The sequence below is a fragment of the Thunnus maccoyii genome, chromosome 23 (assembly GCF_910596095.1).
Source record: "Thunnus maccoyii chromosome 23, fThuMac1.1, whole genome shotgun sequence".
NCBI lineage: Eukaryota > Metazoa > Chordata > Actinopteri > Scombriformes > Scombridae > Thunnus > Thunnus maccoyii.
The window spans coordinates 7,581,048-7,597,343 of NC_056555.1; the positions used below are offsets into that span (position 1 = coordinate 7,581,048).

The 16,296-nt window shown below is 38.9% G+C and overlaps 1 long non-coding RNA gene across 1 annotated transcript in view; it reads right to left on the reverse strand.

Annotated features, from left to right (window-relative positions):
• Positions 1-3,848: 3,848 nt before the first annotated feature.
• Positions 3,849-16,296, reverse strand: part of LOC121890698 — a 36,319-nt gene continuing 23,871 nt past the window's right edge. The window contains exons 2-3 of the long non-coding RNA XR_006093883.1: positions 7,990-8,100; positions 3,849-4,517 (exon numbers count right to left, since the gene is read on the reverse strand). This is a non-coding gene — a long non-coding RNA (uncharacterized LOC121890698). The remainder of the gene's footprint in view (positions 4,518-7,989; positions 8,101-16,296) is intronic.

The following is a 16,296-nucleotide window of genomic DNA, read 5'->3' on the forward strand; positions in this document are numbered from 1 at the left end:
GAAATCTAATTGCATATACTGCAAACTGCTTGGGGGAAGTGGTAAACTATACATAGACAGAAGTTGTTTATTTTTTATAATCTGTTTATTTAAAGTATCCTGCTTCTTTTTCTCTGTAGCACTCTGTAATTTGTGTTCTGAGAAGTCTCACATAAATGAGAAGTTATTATAATAAATGGGGTGTAACTCTAGTCCCAGAAGACACTGTTTTCTCCTCTAATAAAAGATCAAACTGTAATTTTTGTCTCCTCACAGAGATATTTGTCTTGTGTCCGTTGTCTTAAAGAGATATTACAGTCTCACAAATCATAAAAATGGCTTTGCACCAAATACAATACAAAAACAAACAAACACACACACACTCACATGCTGTATATAAGGTTGCCAAGTTCAGTAGTAGCAATATTGTGCTCTGCCTAGTGGAATTGAACACTCACATAGTGCTAAGTTACATGACACAATGTACAAACAATTTCAGGCATCCACTTCATCAAAATGCCACATTCCTGCCTCACAGTGGGAGACACGTTGTCAGCAAGTGACAGCAATGTCACATTTTACTTATTTGTGTTTTGTTCACATGACTTGCACAACTTTTGTTTGAAAAGGGATACCTGGAACTCATCAGTCACTCATAAGTCACCAAACATAGATCACTACACTAAAAATTAGCCACCATAAGCTACAGGTCATACCAAACCATGTGAGTCTATAGCAGCAAAACCCCTGAGTATACTGAACTGAGTAAGAGTGGTTTGTTGCTTATGAATTCATCTTTTCTGTTCTAAGAGGAGGGTTGTGTTATTTCAAATGTTACATAGTCTTGCTCTTACTTTTAGTTGGTGAAGCCAAGCCTCAAGCATGATGAGCACATTCCTGATTTTAGAAATAATAGTTTGACAAAACAGTTCCATCTGTTTAGCGGAGTTTTCAACTATATCACACAGTCTATTATTGTTGAAAGCTCTGGAAAAAGCTGGTAAGCGGACCTTGAGTTGAGATTCTTTTGTCAAACTACCTAGCCAACATGGACAAGAGGTCCTAGACAGGGCTGTAGGTGCTATACAATTAACAAACACTGATATTATGTCCTCAATAATATTTGTGGGTATCTGAGTTTAATGACATCCTGAGAAGTTTTAATTGTTCTGTTACATACATATTACATATCTTGGGTTTTAAAGGCTGCTTCAAATATTTGTAAACTAAATATAACTATCAAAAAAATTGTTTTTTGGCAAATCAAAACCTAAATAAAGTTACATATTTAAATTCCACTACCATTACAAAAATGGCAATGTAGAGATCATAATATAGGGAGATCAGCGGAAAATCTTTTTCTCAGTACTCATCATTTGTTTGTTTTTTTAACTGGTGTCTCATTATAACCTTCTTAGGTGGTGAGGAATTCTGGGGTGATTTGGAATCATTTAGATTAAATTTATTCAAAAACATTTGTCTCATATAAGAGAAGAGAAGATATGTTTCGCACCATATTTTGGTATTTTCCATCTGCAGTCCCTGGGCAGTTAAACATAACCCCAGTAGTTCAATATTATCAAATCATAACGGCGACTGAGCTTGCATGTCAGCAGATGCATCACCATACAAACTGAGTAAAATCCATCCGCCAGTGAAGAAGTTGAAAGCTCTAGAAAAAGTAGTTAAGTGTACCTTAACTTTGGATTGTCTTTTTTCAAACACAGTTTCTACAGCTTTTATTTAAGTTATTAAGTGAATAACTTAAATAAAATAGGGGGAACAATGTTACTCATGCTAATTGTGAACACCAAAAAAGTCTATAGCACTTCCGATATCATGCATGCCATTGATCATGCATAAAAAGACAAAAAGAAGTCACTGCCTTTATACGTTCAAATTACAGTTTGACCAGAGAGATCCTTCAGTTTGCTGACCTGCAATCTTAAAATCTGGCAGAGAAATTTGATTGGTTGGGTTAAAGCTACTGAGAGAATGAAATACAGAGAGGGGCAAAGGTACAATCAGATGAACATGCAGAATAAATTGAAAACAGGACAAAATATGACCAAATATAAAATGAAAAAATAATGTGTGATGAGTGAAATGATAGCAACATATGAGTGTCTGAGCCCAGACAAAGAATACCCCTAAGACCTTAATTCCACAAGAAAAGATGGATAGGGGATATTGATTCCTATGCATCTTTCACCTGCAATCAGATACTGTACAAATTGCCTTTTGTCGATTCGTAATTATATAGGTGAATGATTTCCTGGCAAAGCCCTGCTACTGATAAAATGTGCTTTTTTGCTGATGCCTGGGTTAGTCATGCGAGGCAGAAAGAAAGCAGGCTGACTGAGAGGAAGGGGCTTTCTATCCCAGAAGTGTGAATATCGCCTTAATAACAAATCTCAGCGAGTTCAAGGACAGCGTTATGCTTGTCGTAAACACATTTCCATCTCAATCAACATGACCTCAGGCCTCGGACTTTATCCATAGCTTTGGAGTGCAAAAATAGATCTGTTGTGGTACGAGAGTGCGGCTCTGAGTACTGTCAGTGACACATGGATTTGGATGTGATCAGTCTTCGTGGAGTGAAGAGAACATACTGGATATTCTGTCCTTTAAACCTCTGTACAGAAGACAACAGAACATCACAAACTGGGTTCAGTGTTTTGCGATGTACATTCATATAAGACTGCAACAGACTGATGCATTTTGGTCCTGAAAAGCTAAAAATGTTCCTTCTGTCCCACTGAGGCTCAGCTGAAATCCAAACACTGCCCTGCTGTGGGCCTCTGCTACTTGAATACATTTTTTTGCAAGTCTGTAATGACTGCATCAGCAGATGAAAGTAAAATGGCAAAGGCGATAGTTCTTGCCTTATCTGCTCTGCATGCTGCCACCTCCATCTCAGGTGATTTACTTATTGTCATGGCAACGCTGAAATATTCCAATTCGAGTGTTCAAATACTCAAATGCCGGTCGCAAGCCTTGAAATACTTGAAGTGCCTCGAGAATTTAGCAGCACATCCCTGAAGACCAGTCTTGTGCCTCCACAATTATTTTTGCTGTTTACACTGATTAGAAAAGACCACTCTGACATTAAGGTGAAATGATATATGAGAAGAACTTGAATAAATTATTTGTCACTTGAGATTACTTCCATTAGAAGTAACTTGCAGGACAAGACAATACTAAATGATAATTCTAGTTTATCAAAACATCAATCCTTTTTTATAGGTTTGGCTATTTTTATCAGTTATTTTAACATTGCACTCACCAAACTACTTGCTTAGATCTTGAAAAGCTACGATATTGCCAAAATCATACAGTAGTTATACCTCAAATCTGGTGACCTCAAATACATGGCTGTATAGCTGGTCCCACCTTCAACCTGAGCTAATCAGCCAAAATAACTGAAAACAAGGTATGCAGGGCCTTTAAAACATGCTGGGAAAGCTACTCTGAAACTGTAGCTGGTGACACTATCTCTCCACTGGACGTAGTTGAGCTATAGAAACCCTTTTCTTAAAAGTAGCAAGCTTCACTACAGGCTACTAAAAAAAAGTAGCTTAACACATTGAAGTTACTTCACATCAAGACATGTCTTGTTATGCAATATAATAAACAAATACATTACTTATTTTGTGCATTAATTCATTACACCACAAAACAAATGACTGTTGTCAGAGACTCCAGTCTGCATTGTATTTATATTTTCAAGATAAATGAATGACACGGAATTACATTACACAACTACCAATAACATTCAAGTTTCAGTTTATCTTCTCTTCTGCATGTTCTTTTTCTTTCTCTCTAGGTGCGTCCCCATCCACTTGTTTTTATTCGCATTTTTGATTTGAGCATAAAAAAGGGTAAAAAGGGAAAATGGAAACAGATATTGCAAAGAAGTTTTATGCTTGGTTGCGGTGTGAAAAGTTGTCATATCAATAGAAACAAAATGTGAGTACAATGGAAACAGATTTAGCATTTAAATCATGATGTACATGAAGTTTGTGACTTAAACGTCCACTTACGTTTCCGCTCCTCCGAAGAGATGAAAAATAGTCACAGACAAAAACATAAAATCTGTATGGAGCGATGAGGAGACTGTAACACTCCTCAAATTAATACATGTATCAAACAGGAATGCTATATTTCCACCACGTTTTCTGATATTTTTCATTGTTTGAGGCGCTCTTTTAATTACATCATCTTGTTGTGCCTGCTTCTGCTGTAATGGTTGAATCGCGGATGTATAAAGAGAACTGGATATGGTGTTAGAGGCGGGGCCCTGTTCATTCTTGTGAAAGTTGCTCAGTGGCGCAGGAAGCCAAAAAAGTTCAACTTCCAGGTTTAAAATTTCCAGTCCTTATGCACAGCTTCTGCATGGTCTTCCATGTTGTGGGGTCCATAGAGAAAGCGCACTAGTGTTTCCTTTGACCCTGCCTCCCAACCACATGCACACCGGAGACTTCCGCCAGACCAGCTCCACCAGCTGTTTAACTTGATGAACCAACTCCAGATATTAACTAAAAAGAAAATGAAGGTGAACTGTTATTATTGCCAAAACTGTCCATCATAGTTTACAACAACTCCCTGATTCAGTTGTTCACACACAGTTTTCTTGTCCAGTGACGGAGTGTTGCTGCTTACTTTTGTTTTTTACCTCCAAATGAAGTGATGGATAAACTGTCTAAACTGTCTGATTGCCTGCCTGTTCGTGTTTCTTGCCCTGTTGGACTTCATTTTAGCGCATTGCTGTGTTCCAAGATTGCAGCCTTGACTTTGGTGAATACATCTGATAAGTGATGGTCAATAATGGAAAAACAGCCAACAATGTATTTGACTGATATTTGGAGGGACATCAATCATGTCCTGAAGCATAGCTACAAAATGAATGTGACAGTTTTTACATTTTTCTCTTCAATCAATCTTTTTCACATTCAGTTCAGTTCACTGTCATACTTGTTTCATCCCAGAGTATATATGAACAGAGTTAATGACGGCTTAGAGAAAGCAGCATGAGCTCCTAAACCCTCCCGCTAAGAGATGCCTGGATCTCTCCTCACTGTCCCACTCCAGAGGTTTGACAGAAACGTGCAAATTTTAAGATGCAGTCTGGATTTCCGGATGGGCAACTTCATTCATCTCTGTATGAGAGGGAGAAAGAGATATCATCTAACTACCCTGCAGGCAAAATAAAAACCCAGTGGGGGTTTGGAAGTCAAGACACTTTACATGCAAATTACTTCATACTTTCAGGAGCACTCTGTAGTATAATGAAAGGAAACAGCAGAATTAAAAAAATGTATTTTTAAGTTAGCTGCTGGATGATTTTGTGCACCATTTAATGTACAGCTGTGTGTGTTCCTTGTTTGTGCCTCGGATTCATTTTCCAAGGGTGAAATAAGGCTGGTGATAAGAGTGCGAGAGGGAATTGTGTCTCTGCTGTCTCACAATTTCTCCATCGCAGTGGGACAGACCCCAAGCTCCACCACAGTAGACACATCTTCAGATATTAAAAGATTATGCCGGTCAGAGGTTACAAAGACTGTGACAAGTAACTGAGACATGAACAAAAATGAGAGCTGGGATATATCTCATAGTTTCCCACCACGTCCCTTTATCTCATTCCTGTGGGAGACCATGTTTCGAAGCGTCAGTCAGGGCTCAGCAAGTCTATTTTGGTTGTGTGTGTTTGGTTTTAGCGGCTCACTTAAGGCTGTGTTAACAGCCAGAATGTTGTCTGAACTCTGCAGTGTGTCTTCCTTTAGTTTGTCCAGCTGAGTACGCTGCAATTTCCACCAAATGACAACACAGAGAGGCCTGCAAATGAGAGTTTGGGTTCTCTAACAAGAGAGCTGTGGCTTGGGTCATTAGGAGTGAGAAAATAATCCCAACCAGTTATATAAAATGGCAACAAAATGCAAGGAATTATGGCTAGCAAGAAGTGAAATCAGATTTGTTTTCACCTTAAAGGTGGGTAAATGGGTTTCTCTCCAGATGTTTACTGAACAAAGCTGATCCACATCTTAGTGGGTTGAATGTGTCAAACCAGCCAAGCCCTCAGCTCTATGGAGCGTTTTTGCATCTTTCAGCTTATTGTTTTGGTTTTACAACCTGAAACTTAACTGTTTTTCTAGCTTTTTCTAGCCATTGAGGGAAGCTGCTATCAGCAAAAAAGCTCTGATAAACCCATTGTGCGCTACCTCTCCAGCACCAAATGCAGACAGACAAAGTTAGCAACTAGCTACTGAACATAGTGGAGATTTTAACCACCAATGATATTTTCCTCAGGAGTGGGTGGAGACCAAAAACAGAAGAGGTGAATATTGGACTTAAACGGGTTGTTAGACAAACAACGGATGCCAATTTTGCCCTCTATCTACTCGATGTTGTTTGCTTATGTGAAAAAAAACGAAAACTTTATAAGCTCAATATTTTCAAAGCCTGTCTGCAAGTGGCCAACAAAACCCTCATTTATTACTGCTTTAAGATGACTTCTGTGACGTAATCACAGTATGTCTCTGAAAATAAACAAATTTGAAGATTGCTGCAGTCTGTCTTATTGAATTCAGAATGCAGTAGCACGGATAGCAACAAAAAGTCAACCTCAATCGGGTTTGCTAAAGGACTGACAACTTCCACATCCATCATCATTTCCATGCAGTCTGTCTAACGTAGTATGAATGAGTTAAGAGTTAGCTTGTCACATTCAGCAATTTCTCACATTTACAATTTTCTCTTAGGTCCCAACAAAAATGACAAGTTGTCCAGGCCTGCTGTAAGAGTCATGTGAGTCTGTCTTTCTACACTATAGGAAAAATACTTACAATAGCACATAGCCTGTAAGAATTATATATAAATGTCAATGCCTTGACCTGAACGAATTTGGAGGAGAACTTTGGAGGTGGTTTTGTATTTTGTCCATTTCTATGACTGTCTTCTTGACCACCTCCAATGTAAGTCATAACCTGCAAGATGGTTTTATGCTTCTACCTTAATGTCACACTGTTCCTTCTTTATTTCTGTCACCATATGGCTCTGCAATGATATAGTGCTGACAGCTATTGTAATATTTTATTTATTTATTTTATTTTTCTCAGGTCATGTAAATACTGACACTGCAATTTTTTCTCATCTTGATAATCTTGTTTTAACTCTTGGGTGACATATAATTTGGATGTCAATTATTCTAATATCCAAATCTCACAAATGCAAACAGGTGTTCTTCATCAGGTTTAGGTTAATGAACATGTATTTGCATAAGCCCCATTGCATGTTGTGGTTGTATGGATCCATTTGTGATTTTGCTGATAGATCACAGACTGGAGCATAGATGAAAAGTGTGGGTATGTTGTTCCAAGCAGGTATCAAACTCTGACTCAGAAGCTGACAGAGCTACCAGCAAAACTGCTTACAACTGAGAAACATGATAACTAAACAAGGGACAACAACCAGAACAACAAAACCTATCAAAATACTAAATGCAATGGATCCATTCAAGTGTAACTGGACACAAGGAATCTTGCAGAGGCATGTGTTGCTCTGATTATATGCTGCTGTGTAAATTAGTTTTTGGCACGGAAAACAGCATTTGCATTTTTAATTTGCAACAGATTCAACAATCTGAGGAGACGGAAGAGGTACAGACGCAGAGACGCAACTGTGGTTAAGAGTCTTCACTCTGGAGGAACATGGAAGCCTTGAGGCCTGCAAATGAATTCACAAGAGATCCCGCAGCACAAAAAGAGTGGGCTAAACAAGAAAATAATAATTCAAACATATTATATGAGAGTGCCTGATACTTCTGGTTTCAAACTGAAAAAGCAAAAGACAAGACAAGATAGGTTTAAATTGATAAACTACATCAATAATTAAATGAAATCATACTGGATGAAAAGAGAAATATATAATATAATAACATGCCAAGAAAATAACCAATCCAAATAAGGCAAAACAAAAGAAAGGACTTATAGCAAAATGACATTCAGCAGGTACCTTAAGCTTCATAAAGCACAGCCAATCTTAATTTGTCCAAGTTTACTTTAACTTCAGGAGTTAATTAGCTCTTCCTCCGTCAGGATCGTGTCTTGGCAGCATATCATCAATCTGCAATGGCCAAAATAAAGCAATACAATATCTGAATGAGAAATCTGAAAAAAAGTCTTGATACTAAAAATACGCAATATGCAAACCTAAGAATTCAGATCAAATTTGATAAATTAAAATGCAGCCCATCTGTGACTAAAACTGTCCAATAAATGAACTCTTCAAAGCCCTTCTTCAAGCTAAAAGAAACAACACTACACCAAAGTGAACTTTTCTGGTCTGGTTTGGACTAAAGAAAATGAACAGCAAGTGTGATTGCACCCTCGCCGCTCAGATGGGAAACGGCTCCTGATGTGGTGCACCCTGCTCTGTGCGGTTCACATGGCAACAAGACCCTCCAACCTCGAGAGGTCGGCCACGCGGGAATTCTGGGAAGCTGGGCTGTCAGATCCAGCAGCCACTCAGGCGTAGTGTATGAAGTAGTGGGGGGAAAGAGCAACACACACACACGCACACACGTTCACTCAAATTCCCAAAATCCATCAGCGTTACTCCCCATCCCACATTACTGTTCCACCACTCTGTGCTTGATGCCAGAGCTCTCCTCCTCCTCCTGGCAGCCATCTCAGTGTTTTACTCGGGTTAAACTGATACTCTCAGGGGCGAGGTCCCAAACTGGCAGGTGGGAGCCAGGGTTTCAAGGGATGCAATTAATCTCGATCAAAATTCCCCTTTTAGGTGTGATTAGAAACGAGCTGGGCTTGAGAGAGGCAGAGTGTTCCAGCAGCGGAACGCAGGGTGAGCTGCACAGACCGGGGATAATTTGTCTCACTAACGAGGATGTAATATTGATCAGGATGCAGACTGAGATCATACAGCACCTTGGTAACATTTTTTCCCTCCTATTGATTTCAAATATTGGGCCAGGTCACAGCTGCAAATAGAGCTATAATCTTGATTTTGTTTAGGAGAGTTTTAGCCTAAATACCCAGACCCAAAGTGGTCGATATTAAATAAGTATGTTTATGATTATGAAAAAAATAATCATATGAATAGGTTGTGAAAAATATATACATGAACAAATAAATTGCGTAATAATGTAAGAAATTATTAAAACTCAACTATTTCATCATTCTTTTTTTCATAATAGCAAAGTTTTATTGGAGTTCATTTTTATTTCATCATGTAATTTTTTTTTCAAATATCCTTTTACAAAAATCTGTTTTTATCTTGTAATGGCATAATTTTATTTCATTAAGTCACTTTTCATGACAGTAGTGTTATCACCAGCTACCTTGATTTTTTACCTTGTTAGCTGGCTAGGTAAAGTTAACATGTGCAGCCTTGTTAAGCTAAACAAAATGAGAGATTAGTTACGGTATCTCTATTTGGTTGATTTAGAATTACTTTAGCATTGTTTTTACTCTTGTTAGCAGAAGCTAATGGGCTAAATTGGTTAGCAGTTGTTGAGACTACTTGCTAAAGAGAGAGAAGCGGTATGTGATTGGCTGAAAGGTGAGGGGGCGGTGACTGCTGACAACATCCCTGTCATGAAATTATGAAAGAAAGTGTGTCATTGAAATGCCATCATCAAATACAAATATTCTTATGAAACAGGGCATTTTAAAATAAAAAGGAACTCTAATGAAAGTGCGGGAAATACTGTACAAATTAAGTAAGAACACTATTACACTTTTAACAAGTTTTGATAATTTATTAAACAATTTCATTATTTATTGGGTTATTTCTATTTTGTACTCAATTTATTACTATTTCTTCATGTCTTATTTATTTATTTATTCATTTAATATTGGACACTTTGGGGCTCCCTATAGAAGTAGCTGTGTGTCCATTATGAGTTCCTTAAGGGGAAGAAGTGAAATACTCTTTAGTGACAGTATAAAATTGTCACATTCATAACCACACAACCACTTGTGCTGTGTTTTATTGCTTTTTGCTTGTATTTATTGTGTATGTGCGTCATGTTGTGCTTGTGCTTATGTGCTAGTGGTCTTTTTCTTCATGCTGGATACCATCACTCTTGCCACTGCAGCAGCCCAAGTCCCCAACAGGGATCAATACATTTTTATAGGATGTTATGTTCGGATATTTGATTCAAAACCAAATGCTGAGCAGAACCAGAGAGAAGAAGCTTGAGTTGCAATGCCTTCATCATTCTGAATTCAGCAGCCTCCTCTGTGATAAAGACCCTTGATCCTTCTGAGCTGAACCTTCCGCGTCGACTCACACTGAAGTCGTGCCATCAGTGCTCGGCTTTGATCACCATGTCAACAGATATATATCTCGCTAGCAAAAGGCAATGGTAGAAAAGCAAGAGCGACGTGGGGATCTGAAGCCGGCATTTTCATCAATTAATGGGGCGTTCTACATCATTAGTCTGGGTGAACGTTAATAAAGCAAAGCGTTTGAGTGGGCCACAAGAGGTTATTTAAATGCAAAAGAGCTCAGGAGCCCTTAGCAATCCATCTCATAAACCTGACTGTGGACTAAATGTTTGATTCATAATCTCCTAGTAATAACTCTGCTGTCAGAATAGGTGTCAGAGTCAGATTTCATCCTAACCATGTTCACATTACGCTGCAGGGCCTTCCAGGTGAAATGCAATGACAAAAACCCATAAAAAGACATTATGCTTCTAATGGCATAATTCAATCTGAAATCACATTATTTAAGGAATGACTTAAGGTGCATCCACAACTAGCTGGTTCTAAACTGATTACTTGAATAAGGACTTGTTTCCTTGTTTAGTTGTTTGTCTGTGTGGACGACACCAGTTCACTCAAACTCTAGTAGTACACGTTGTTTCTGCCCTTCACTTCCCTTTTATGACATACTGCTTCTACCCATTAGAGATTCACCCAGTGATTTACTGACATATCCTTAAATAAAATGATTTTTTGGACACCACATTGGCAGTGATTCCCTGTTCAAAATCTAAGGCAGGCAAATTATATGTTGTCAATGAATGAATTTTATTCCTGCCTATCGATAGAAACCTTTTTGTTTCATATGTTGACATTTTGGCATTTCAATCATTCCCTATTTCAAAACCAGATACATTTGAAAGAACAAAATATTTACTGTAAGTCGACAAGAGGAACGCTCACTCAATATAAAATCGTGCATACAGTAGGTATTACTTAAAGGACCAGTGTGTAGGACCAGTGGCATGTAGCAGTGAGGTTGCAGACTGCAACAAACTGAATACACGCCCCCACTTTCAAGTGTGTAGCAGAACCTATAGTGGCTGCGAAACTTGCAAAAAAATGTGAAAGGCCCTCTCTAAAGCCAGTGTTTGGTTTGTCTGTTCTGGGCTCCTGTAGAAATATGGCGGTGTAACATGGCGGGTTCTGTGGAAGGGGACCTGCTCCCTATGTAGATATAAAGGGCTCATTCTAACATGACGAAAACACAACAATTCTTATTTTCAGGTGATAACATACTAATTAAAACATACTTATGAATAATATATTCCATTTCTGCCAAGTCCGTTCTGCTAGATGCCACTGAATTCTTCACACTGCACCTTTAAAACCAGTGAAAATTGGATAATATGGATCTGGTTAAGAATGATTTATGAGAAAGGGACATTCGTGCATATAATTAAGGAGTCGCCCATTGTCGCCACATTTTGGGGAAAACATTTTTAGAGATTTTGGGAAAAAAATCTTGCTACCATCTTAACTGTGACTGCTTGGGTTTACCTCATATATTACATAACCATCTGTCATAACATACATATCATCTGTCATAATATTAGGTAACATCACAGCAGTATTGGTACTATCTCTTTGATAATAATATCTGGTATTTAAGGTTTTCGATTTTATAGTATTTGATCCAAATCATTAAAAATGTATATCTTTTTACGTCGTTATGGTTTCTTTATTCCTTACTTTAAGAAAAAACGCTATTTTAAGCATTAAAAATCACAAAGTGACGCAATAAAGAATAAAAGTGAGCTAATGTAAGGGTTGTCAAGTTCGAACATGCGTTTCTGGGAGTCTGCAGTATGCTTGATTTGCAATTTGAGTTCTTTGTAACATCATACTGTATAAAAGATTACAAAAGGCCAGCCATGCAAGCCAGCTCAGAGTTCTCCACTTACAAGTGCTGTTTTACTGGTTATCGGCTTTAGTGGAAGTTATACATTGGAACTAATTGCTGTGCAGTTAGCCTGACTAGAGATGTGTGTGACTACTGTTGCATATGATCAGGCACACTGTCAATCATACACATGCAATCATTTCTTGTCTGTCATCTTTCTACTGCAGTGCTGAGTCACACAAACACTTCCCATCGCCCTCCTCCTTTATTGACAGCAGCAAGAGGACTGCTCATGTGACCACCATTAACACTGTGGAAGTTTTCCCATCAACACGCCACGAAATGTTGTCAAAGCTCGCCAGCTTCAAGTGTCTGCTGACAGAGTGCTTCGAGGAGAAAATAATTAGGAACGGAGCTTCACTCATACATGCCTCACAGCTTCTACTGTATGTAATTAGTAGGATGGTGGACAGCGGAGTGGTGTTGCCACCCGGATGCACAGGATGTGATGCTGTCAGATCGATACCAGAGCTATTACATTTAGGGGTTAAAGTCATTGCTGAACACTTCTGCTATCTTGAAAGATAAATGGAGAAGAGGTTTTAGGAGGTGGTAGCTTCTTGTCTTCAAAGAACAACTGAACTGGAAACTCTTAAATTATGCATGTCACTGTATAGTCCTACAAACCCCATAATAACCATTTTAATGGGGATTGTAGAGGTATTCATTTGCAGTAAAGGTGAAGATTCATAGTTATTCCGTCATAATAAACGTGTTTATATTTTATGAGAACAGACATAGGCTACTTTGCAGAAAACAATTTGCACAGGTGCTGCAAACCATGACAAAGTTTGGTGGTGCAGAAATACTGAGGAGTGAAATGTCCTAAAGCTGACTGATTTGAATTTGCCTCTTGATGCAGAAAGGTGAAATGACATCCCACTTAGATGTTTTCAGTACTTTAAAACACAGCACACCATTTCCAGAAAGTACTGATGCCATTAGTTCCTACATTCATATTCCAAATGCCTCACAGCCGGGCAATTACTGCTAAGCTTGACAAGAAGCAAGAGGAGAGGGGAAGCAGTAACTGCTGCTCACAGATTTATTTGCCAAAAGATGAGCTTTGTGCTCAATGATTAAAAAAAAAAAAAAAAAGGCAGGACTCATCCGATCTCTATCTACTCTGTGAGACTCCGTCTGAAGCGCCAGCCTGGTGCGGGACTATCCAGTACAGGTGATATGGAGATCAAATAGCCTGCCAGCCAGCCAAGGCGACCTGTGGCAGTCCGCGCCACCCCCAGCCGCCTCTTGAAAGGAGACACAATCCCGATAAATGTATTCCTGTCAACATTGCTGCGATGCCTTTTTAATACAGCCCCCGGAGGATTCATGGAAACAACAGCCTGAGTCAAACTCCATTTCTCTGGGCTGAAAGAGAGATGTGACAAGAGCCTCATGCAGGTCAGGGACAGTCAGGGACTGTCTGGCAGCAAGCAACCATGGAGGACGGATAAAGGCTGTTAGATGGCTTTTTGTTTTTTCAAACATGGCTGAGTAAACCCCAACCAGCCCGAACAGAGAGGAGCTGCACCTTTCAAGCTCAAACTCCATCAGTTATTACAGCTTGATTGTTGCAGAGAAAGAATAAACTGGGCCAGTGGTTTTCAGGAACAGGCCGGCACACGTGTGGAAAGAGCAATTTAAGGTGCAGTCACACTTCCAGCACAGCCGGCTTACTTTGGTCTGAGCCAGAGTGGAAAAGTTGACTTTGTTGCATTCTAGGTTAGTGTGCAAATGTCATACACATAGCTGGGACAACCTGTAAAATCCTCCGTCTGAGTGCGGCCTGGGGAGTCTGTCATTGCACAAGCAGCTTGTTATTTAGACAGTTGGTTGAACATTCAAAAACAATTTAAATTAATTCTATTTCATTTTGTCCTGCATGATTCTTACAGGAGTACCTGCATTTTGTCATTTCCTGTGGTTTATTAGGATTATGCTTAATGTGCAGACATTTGTGGCTGAAACACACTACAAACCATAAGTCTAAGTGTCAACCCTCATTGGCTCCAATTTTTAAAAAACTGTCCTGACCCACAGCTTTGCCTTGTGAAGCTGAACAGCTTTGACTTGTGGTGCTGCTTCTGGGAAAAACTGTGTTGCATTGCAGCGATACGGCCAGTCAATCACAGCCTATTAAAACAAAAGACTGTGTCTGCTGGCAGATTTTCTCGCTTACGTCTAGTTATGGAAGCCCATTGTCACCAAGAAAAACACAGGAAAAGTGAGGCAGGATGAAAATAGAAATACTCATAGGAAGCCAATATTTTGACTTACATCAAAGTTAAAATGTAAGTAATTTGTTTTCTTTCTGTTTTTTTGTTTTTGTTTTTGTTTTTTCGTCATGCATAGCTTTTAATCATTTTTCTTTTCCTGGTGGAAATGGGCTTTCATCAAGTTGTATGTAGTCACACAGTAATTTCAGTTTCATGAGCTATTTTTTTTTTCTGCAACCAACGAAATACAATGAAGATGAGTGAAATTCTATTTGTAGTGCTCACAGCAATGAAATACATACATTTTAAAACAGTCATCTTTACAGAAACAGCGTTCCTGTTACTTTGGATAATACAGAGCACCTAAAAAACTACCTGCTCTGGACAGGAAAATATCCAGTGTGCACAAAAATCTCATGGGGAAAACATTTTAGCTCCTGTCCCTTTTGAGGTTCTGTAGGATAATCCACAAGGACTTTTTCTTCAGCAGAGACTAGTGAGGTCTGTGGATTATCTTGAGTAACAGGGACACCAAGACTGGAAAGAGAAGCTTTTATAAATGTAATGTTTCAACACTGTGAACACACCAAAAATAAAAATCACATTCACTTTCATTGTACTCTGGTGGGGTTAGAAATCCCAGAAGCATTTATCTCAAAACCTGGCTACCAACACCAAAACCAGAAAGTCATATTTTCAGGAGTTTTACCAAAAAAATTCAAATTGTAGCAGTAAACTGAGTTTAAAGAACAAATCCACTCATTTGTGTTAGTAAATTAATGTCACTTGATTATGCCATCAATTTATTCCGGTTGCAACTGCTGTTATTTGCCTATCTCCAGTAAAAATAGAGTAATTGGGTACTCTAGACCAAAGAGATATGTGTGAAAAATGTATACTGTTGCCTTGTACTGGCACAAGGCATTCATTCCAGTCCAGGCAACATCACTCTATCAAGACATAAAAACAGGAATCAATCATCAATCATCTTGACTGCCAGAGACAATTCGCTCTTCAAGCTAAAATAAGAGTGAAGTTGCTCTCTAAATACACCGGATCACCTGAAACAACATTATGCTGGCTGTGAGTGCAGCCTTACTGCATGCGCCACATTCTGAGCTGCTGTCTCATCCTTTCAAATGATGGGATGCAGAACTGGAAAAAAAAAAAAAAAAATCCTCATCCTTCAAGAAGCCTTGTGGAGGTCCTTCACCTATTGGATGATAATCGAATGTTCTCGACGTCATGCCCCTACATTACGGCAGCACAGCTTTCATGATGGGCCATCCATCGATTTTATGTCAGAGAGGAAACGATAAGAAATTGATTATGAAAGCCCCTTAGACCTTTTAAAGTTCAGCTAATTGTATGTGTTGCTGTATGGGGTTATAAGCTAGTTTACAGCGAGCGTTTGGCTGTAGTATGCGAAGCAAAAGGTTTGTTAAGTTTTGTGAGGGTTAATAGTGCAGCAGCCGACCCAATGCTGGCAGAACATAAGGCAGCTTGCAACTGCTGGTTCTCTCCTCTATCCCTCTCTGCTCTCTGTCCTCATCTGGCCATGTTATGCCCTCAACATTTATCGACATCTGAAAGGTTACTTTTGAGCACTGAATATTGAGCCTTGCAGACACAGTAAAAAGGCAGGAAGGAAGGAAGGATGGAAGTTAACCTGCAGGCGAGCATGACTTCCCGTCATATTTACTTGTCTGGGTGAGAACATCACGCTGCTTTATTGCTCACTTGCTCCCACATGGACTCAGACAATATATGCACACATACACTCTAGTGATTCAGAGTTCCTCCCTGATTACGGCTACAGAAAAACAGCCTTGATTTTCTACAATGGCATGTTTTTGTATCGTTCAATAATGAGTTTTTTTAATTGAATTAATTATTCAGTCAAAAGACA